Raw genomic sequence first — 7411 nt, 5'->3', positions numbered from 1 at the left:
CATGGTGACAAGTTTTTGGAAAGTATTTTTGCAACATGTATTAAGAGTCTTCAAAAGTAAGTGCTTTTTTGATCTATTTATTTCTTTTCTATATCTGTTCTTAAACAGTAGTTGAAAACTCAAATACATACAAGTCCATTGCAGTATGACTATCTTAAAAAACTAGGTCTGATCTAAATTTTGTTTAAAAATATATACTATGGTACAAATTGTGTTAAAATAACATACATACTTAGAAAAAACTAATGTAGAAAAATTATCCTATATTTTATTTTTTGCTTTTGTATTTCTAAATTTTTTATGTATATTATTTTTCTAATGAAATGTTATTATGATAAAATTTAGCAATAATTATCTTAAACTGCTGAATTTGGGGTTTCTTTTAAAGAAAATTATTTATTTATTTTTCAAGTATCTCTACAATTAATGCTTTTATATCTTTTATAAGTTTAGAGAAAAACTAAACTTTATTTAAAAACACATCTTGACTGCAGAATGTATTTAAGTCCATTTTCAAATACCCATCAAATTATAAGAATTCTATGGAAGCAGGAAAGAACTTACTTACATAGAGAAGATACCAGGTAGAACTAGCTGTCTTTAGAAATTATGGTTATTTGCTTGATTACATTTATGGGATTTTGATTTTTTTAAAAAGAGACAGAAATGAGTATTTTCCAATTGATACCTGATGTAATTGTATAAGTTTGAAAAGGTCATTTGATCTTAAAATGTAGTAGGCATTTTTGAAGTTTAGAAATTGGTTTACAGGGTACAAGCTTTAAGTTAAGCACTTATATATTTATTCAATATTATTCTCATAGATTTGCAGTAAGCCATTTAAAACCACATTAAATCTTTTAATCTTGTTTTTTAAAAATATTTTTCACATTTAATCTTGCTGCTGCTGCTGCTGCTAAGTCACTTCAGTCGTGTCCGACTCTGTGCGACCCCATAGATGGAATCCCACCAGGCTCCTCCATCCCTGGGATTCTCCAGGCAAGAACACTGGAGTGGGCTGCCATTTCCTTCTCCCATGTGTGAAAGTGAAAAGTGAAAGTGAGCAGGGGTACAAATTAGTTGCTTTTTAGAAAACCCTTGCTAAGACCCAACTAAAGATAAAATGTCTGCAAGTATTTTAACTCACAAGTGATATGGCAGTGTTTTATGACTACTTTCAAATAAAAAATTGTATTCTTGCTGTTTATTGACTATACATAGCATGTGGATGAACTTCCTGGGGTTGGCACTACTCTGTGTACTAAAACACATGGATGCCGGGGGCGGGGGAGTCACATTCTTGAGTACACAAGACTTTGCATTTGGAACCCCCTCAGTTCTAGATTCTGCTATATGTATCTCTTCTTTTGGTTCTAATTTGGATCCTTTCATTGTAATAAAACTATAATAATAAAAAAAGACATGAAGAAGTTTAAAGAGCCATCTGAATCACAAAAGTCATCATATAGTTTGAGAAATCTTCCTGCTTGTTAACAACTAGATCTATTTCTTTCCATACTATGGCTATGGATATAGATACAAATATAAACACATAACATATGCACACAGAGACACATACCCAGCATTCCTTCAAGTATTTTCCTTTCACATCAATTGCTTCATTTATTTATTCCATCAGTTGAATGTTTCTTGTATTCCTGTAATGTGATAGATACTTCAGTTCAGTTGCTCAGTCGTGTCCAACTCTTTGCAACCCCATGGACTGCAGCACACTAGGTTTCCCTGTCCATCACCAACTCCTGGAGCCTACTCAAACTCATGTCTATCATGTCGGTGATGCCATCCAACCATCTCATCCTCTGTCGTCCCCTTCTCCTCCTGCCTTCAATCTTTCCCAGCATCAGGGGCTTTTCTGATGAGTTGGTTCTTCGCATCAGGTTGCCAAAGTATTGGAGTTTCAGCTTCAGCATCAGATACTTAAGCACCATCAATACCAAGATGAGTCAGACACACCTGAAGGGTTTACAGTGTTTTCCAGTTAGTGAAAGTCGCTCAGTTGTGTCCTCTCTTTTTGACCCCATGGACTATACAGTCCATGGACTTCTCTAGGCAAGAATACTGGAGTGGGTAGCGGTTCCCTTCTCCAGGGGATCTTCCCAACTCACGGATCAAACCCAGGAATTGCAGGAGGATGTTTTTACCAGCTGAGCCACCAGGGAATCCCCACAGTGTCTGAAGACTTTACAAAATAGTGATTAAGACAAAATCGTTAAGTGTTATTGCTGGTTATGCTATAGTAAAGGGAGTCACAGAGTAGTAAGTACTAACAAGGGGATGATTAATTTGGCTTCCCTGGGGCGAGTGTATAAAGAAATAACATTTAAATTGGGTCTAAAGACTCTGATGCTAGGAAAGGTTGGGGGCGGGAGGAGAAGGGGACGATGGAGAATGAGATGGCTGGATGGCATCACCGACTCTGTGGACATGAGTTTGAGTGTACTCCGGGAGTTGGTGATGGACAGGGAGGCCTGGCGTGCTGTGATTCATGGGGTCGCGGAGAGTCGGACACGACTGAGCAACTGAACTGAACTGAACTGAAAGAGTGGGAGGTTGTGAGGTAGAAGAGAATAGGATACTCTAGGTAGAAGGAATTATTCACGTTAAGAAACCTTGGATTTGTGAATGTCTACTGGAAAAAGTCAGTTTTCATTACAATCCCAAAAAAGGCAATGCCAAAGAATGCTCAAACTACCGCACAATTGCACTCATCTCACACGCTAATGAAGTCATGCTCAAAATTCTCCAAGCCAGGCTTTAGCAATACGTGAACCGTGAACTTCCACATGTTCAAGCAGGGTTTAGAAAAGGCAGAGGAACCAGAGATCAAATGGCCAACATCCTCTGGATCATCAAAAAAGCAAGAGAGTTCCAGAAAAACATCTATTTCTGCTTTATTGACTATGCCAAAGCCTTTGACTGTGTGAATCACAATAAACTGTGGAAAATTCTGAAAGAGATGGGTATAACAGACCACCTGACCTGCCTCTTGAGAAACCTATATGCAGGTCAGGAAGCAGAAATTAGAACTGGACATGGAACAACAGACTGGTTCCAAATAGGAAAAAGAGTATGTCAGGCTGTATATTGTCACACTGCTTATTTAACTTATATGCAGAGTACATCATGAGAAATGCTGGGCTCGAAGAAGCACAAGCTGGAATCAAGATTGCCGGGAGAAATATCAATAACCTCAGATATACAGGTGACACCACTCTTATGGCAGAAAGTGAAGAGGAACTCAAAGGCCTCTTGATGAAAGTGAAAGAGGAGAGTGAAAAGGTTGGCTAAAAGCTCAACATTCAGAAAACTAAGATCATGGCATCTGGTCCCATCACTTCATGGCAAATAGATGGGGAAACAGTGGAAACAGTGTCAGACTTTATTTTTCTGGGCTCCAAAATCACTGCATATGGTGATTGCAGCCAGGAAATTAAAAGACGCTTACTCCTTGGAAGGAAAGTTATGACCAACCTAGATAACATACTAAAAAGCAGAGACATTACTTTGCCAACCAAAGTCCGTCTAGTCAAGGCTATGGTTTTTCCGTGGTCATGTATGGATGTGAGAGTTGGACTGTGAAGAAAGCAGATAGCCGAAGAATCGATGCTTTTGAACTGTGGTGCTGGAGAAGACTCTTGAGAGTCCCTTGTACTGAAAGGAGATCCAACCAGTCCATCCTAAAGGAGATCAGTCCTGGGTGTTCATTGGAAGGACTGAGGCTGAGGCTGAAACTCCAATACTTTGGCCACCTCATGCGAAGAGTTGACTCATTGGAAAAGACCCTGATTCTGGGAGGGATTGGGGGCAGGAGGAGAAGGGGATGACAGAGGATGAGATGACTGGATGACATCACCGACTCGATGGACATGAGTTTGGGTAAACTCTGGGAATTGGTGATGGACAGGGAGGCCTAGCGTTCTGCAATTCATGGGGTCGCAGAGAGTCAGACACGACTGAGCGACTGAACTGAACTGAACTGAACCCTATATGTAGGCATTTCCCTTATGGCACAAAGAGAAGAGGAAGTAAAGAGACTTTTGATGAAGGTGAAAGAGGAGAGTGAAAAAGCTGGATTAAAACTCAACATTCACAAAATGAAGATCATGGCATTCAGTCCCATCACTTCATGGCAAATAGATGGGGAAACAATGGAAACAATGACAGACTACTTTTTTTGGGTTCCAAAATCACTGTGTATGGTGACTGCAGCCATGAAATTGAAAGACACTTGCTCCTTGGAAGAAAAGCTATGACAAACCTAGACAGCATATTAAAAGCAGAGACATTAACTTTGCCGACAAAGGTCTGTGTAATTAAAGCTATGGTTTTTCCAATAGTCATGTATGGAGCTAGACAATAAAAAAACGTGAACCTGGAATAATTGGTGCCTTTGAACTGTGACATTGGAAAAGACTCTTGAGAGTCCTTTGGACAGCAAGGAGATCAAACCTGTCAATCCTAAAGGAAATGAATCCTGAATATTCATTGGAAGGAGTGATGCTGAAGCTGAAGTTCCAGTACTTTGGCCACCTGATGCAAAGAGCTGACTTGTTGGAAAAGACCCTGATGCTGGGAAAGACTGAAGGCGGGAGGAGAAGTGGACGACAGAGGATGAGATGGTTGGATGGCATCACCTACTCAATGGACATGCATTTGAGCAAGTTCTGGGAGATGGTGAAGGACAGGGAAGCCTAGAGTGCTGCAGTCCATGGGGTTGCAAAGAGCAGAAAATGACTGAGTGACTGAACAGCAACATATGTAGGACTGACCAAATGAATTCTAAGTGGGTAATGGCTGCTGGGGTTCAAAGGTAAAGGGCCTCATACTCCAGGCTCCATTGAAGTCTCAATCACCTGTGTCCTGGCACAGGACCATTATCAAGCCCTTCAAGGCCAAGGATCATTTTGTTATCTGCCTGATCAGTTATCCCAGAGTAGTCTGTTTGGGTATGCAAATAAGGCCCCTCTGTGCATTAAGCAAACCTCCATTCTTGCTGAAGCAGTGCTTTGCTTAATTAAGCCCCTTTGCCTCTTCAGGTGTACTTCTTTCAGAATCTAATAGTAAACAACACCCAGAGTGCTTCACAAGACCTCATTTGCAATGACCTAGGAAACCCAACTTTGCTAATCAGCAAGGAATACCTCCTCAGGCTGGCAGCTGGGTCAAAATGTTAATTATTCCCCAGTAGTCACATTTTTTTTTTTTCTTTTTTCATTTGCTCTTTCACCTTTTCAGAGACTTTAATGGAGTTGGAATTTTCCTTACTGCTGAAACTACTATGGTGTTAAAAATAAGTTAGCCCTTTGCCTGTCTCCTGGGCACCTATGATCTCAGCCATCCTTGTCTTCTCTTTCCAAGTTAATTATATTCAGTGTGAGCTTGAATTTTCAAATCCATCTGTTTTCTTCATATCTGTAGACAATTTATTTATATCTACTCTTTTAAATAGAAAAGAGATGGAACAACAGTTCCCTCGTACTGTAAACCTTTTGAGTTCGATGCAGTAACCATTTCTTTTAGAATAAAATCAAGGGGAGAGAAATTATTTCACAGCCGCTCTGTGTCTCAGCACTGATGAAAAACTTCCCAATACAGCTAAGGTCTGTTTCTGTGATTCTTTTCTCTAGGCACCTATCACACTTTATAGTTAAGTACGTATTTCTGTGTTAGCATTTTTAATGCTAGCTGGCTCATAAGCATTGCAAAGGTAGGAAAATATTTTGTTTGTCCATCTATGTCTGAAACAATACATTATCTGGAATATGCTAGTGGCTCAATAAATATTTATAGAATGAAGGAAGAAAGCAAGGACTCAAGATTTATAATAACTCTAACACTTCAGAGACTCACAGTTGTTTTTATTACCAAGTACCATTTTATTAATTTTTACTTTCATGGATGCTGTTTCGATTACCTATTGCTTCAGAACAAATTGCCCCAAAGCTAATGGTTTAAACTGCAAACAATTTGTTATTTTTCACTATTCTGTGGCATGGCTGGATGGTTCCTCTGTTGCCCTCTTCTGGGTCACTCACTGTAAATGCTGGACAGTCAGCTGGGCTGTCAGATCCAAGATGGTTCAGTTGTGTCTGGCAGTTGGTGTTAGCTACCAGCTGGGTCACCTCAGTTCTGCTCTGGGTAGCCTCTTATCCTCCACTAGGCTAGATTGGCTTTCTTAGTGCAGGATTCCAAGAGGGCAAATGTGGAAGCTTCAAGGCCTCTTGAGGCCTAGACTATGGAAAACTTTTCCTCTAAGATTCTGTACAAGGATGCCCACTCTGGCCACTTCTGTTCAACTTAGTACTAAAAGTCTAATTAGACAACAGAAAGGAATAAAAGACACCAAACTGGAAAGGAAGAAGTAAATTTTTTTCTGTTTGCAGATGACATGATCATATATGTAGAAAATCCTATACTCAACAAAAAACTGTTAGAACTAATAAATGAATTCAGTAACGTTTCAGGAAAATACAAAATCAACACACAAAAATTAGTGAAATTTCAATGCACTAACAACAAAATCTCTGAAGAAATTAAGAAAACAATCCCATTTCTAGTACTAACTGAAAGAAAAAAATAGGAATAAACTTAACCAAAGAGGTGAAAGGCTTGCATACTGTAAATTAAAAACATTGATGTAAGATATTAAATGAAACACCAATAGAAACATATCCTGGGTTCATGAATTGGAAACAGTAATATTGTTAAAATATCCATATTATCCAAAATGATCTATACTTTCTATATATCTATACTTTAGAAAGATCTAGATCTTTCTAAATAGATCTATCTATTCAGTGCAATTTCTCCCAAAATCCCAATGACATTCTTTACAGAAATGGAAAAAACAACACTGAAATTCATATGGAAATACCAAAGATCCCAAATTGCTAAGGCACTCTTAAATAAGAACAAAGCTGGTGGCATCATAACTACTGATTTCAGAATATATTAAAGTCTATAATATTCAAAACAATATGGTACTTGTACCAATGAAACAGAATAGAGAACCCAGAAATAAATCTATACATGTATTGTCAACTGATTTTTGACAAGGTGCCGAGAATACACAGCGGGGAAAGGAGGACCTCTTCAATAAATAGTATTGAAAAAGCTGGATACCTACTTGCAGAAAAATGAAACTGGGCTCTTATCTCACACCATATACAAGTATCAACTCAAAATGGACTATATATTTAAAGCTAAGACCTGAAGCTGTAAAACTGGAAGAAGAAAACATATGGGAAAATTATCTTGACATTGGTCTTGGCATTGGTTTCATGGCTATGACATCAAAAGCATAGGCAATTGATGTTTGATCAAATAAAAATGCTTCTGCAAAGCAAACAAAAACAAAATAAAAACAAACAAAAAACCACCACCACCAAAA

The sequence above is a fragment of the Moschus berezovskii genome, chromosome 10, assembly GCF_049115385.1.
Source record: "Moschus berezovskii isolate FMDL1 chromosome 10, NW_MosBer_1.0, whole genome shotgun sequence".
Taxonomy (NCBI): domain Eukaryota; kingdom Metazoa; phylum Chordata; class Mammalia; order Artiodactyla; family Moschidae; genus Moschus; species Moschus berezovskii.
Note: the sequence above shows the minus strand (reverse complement) of the source record.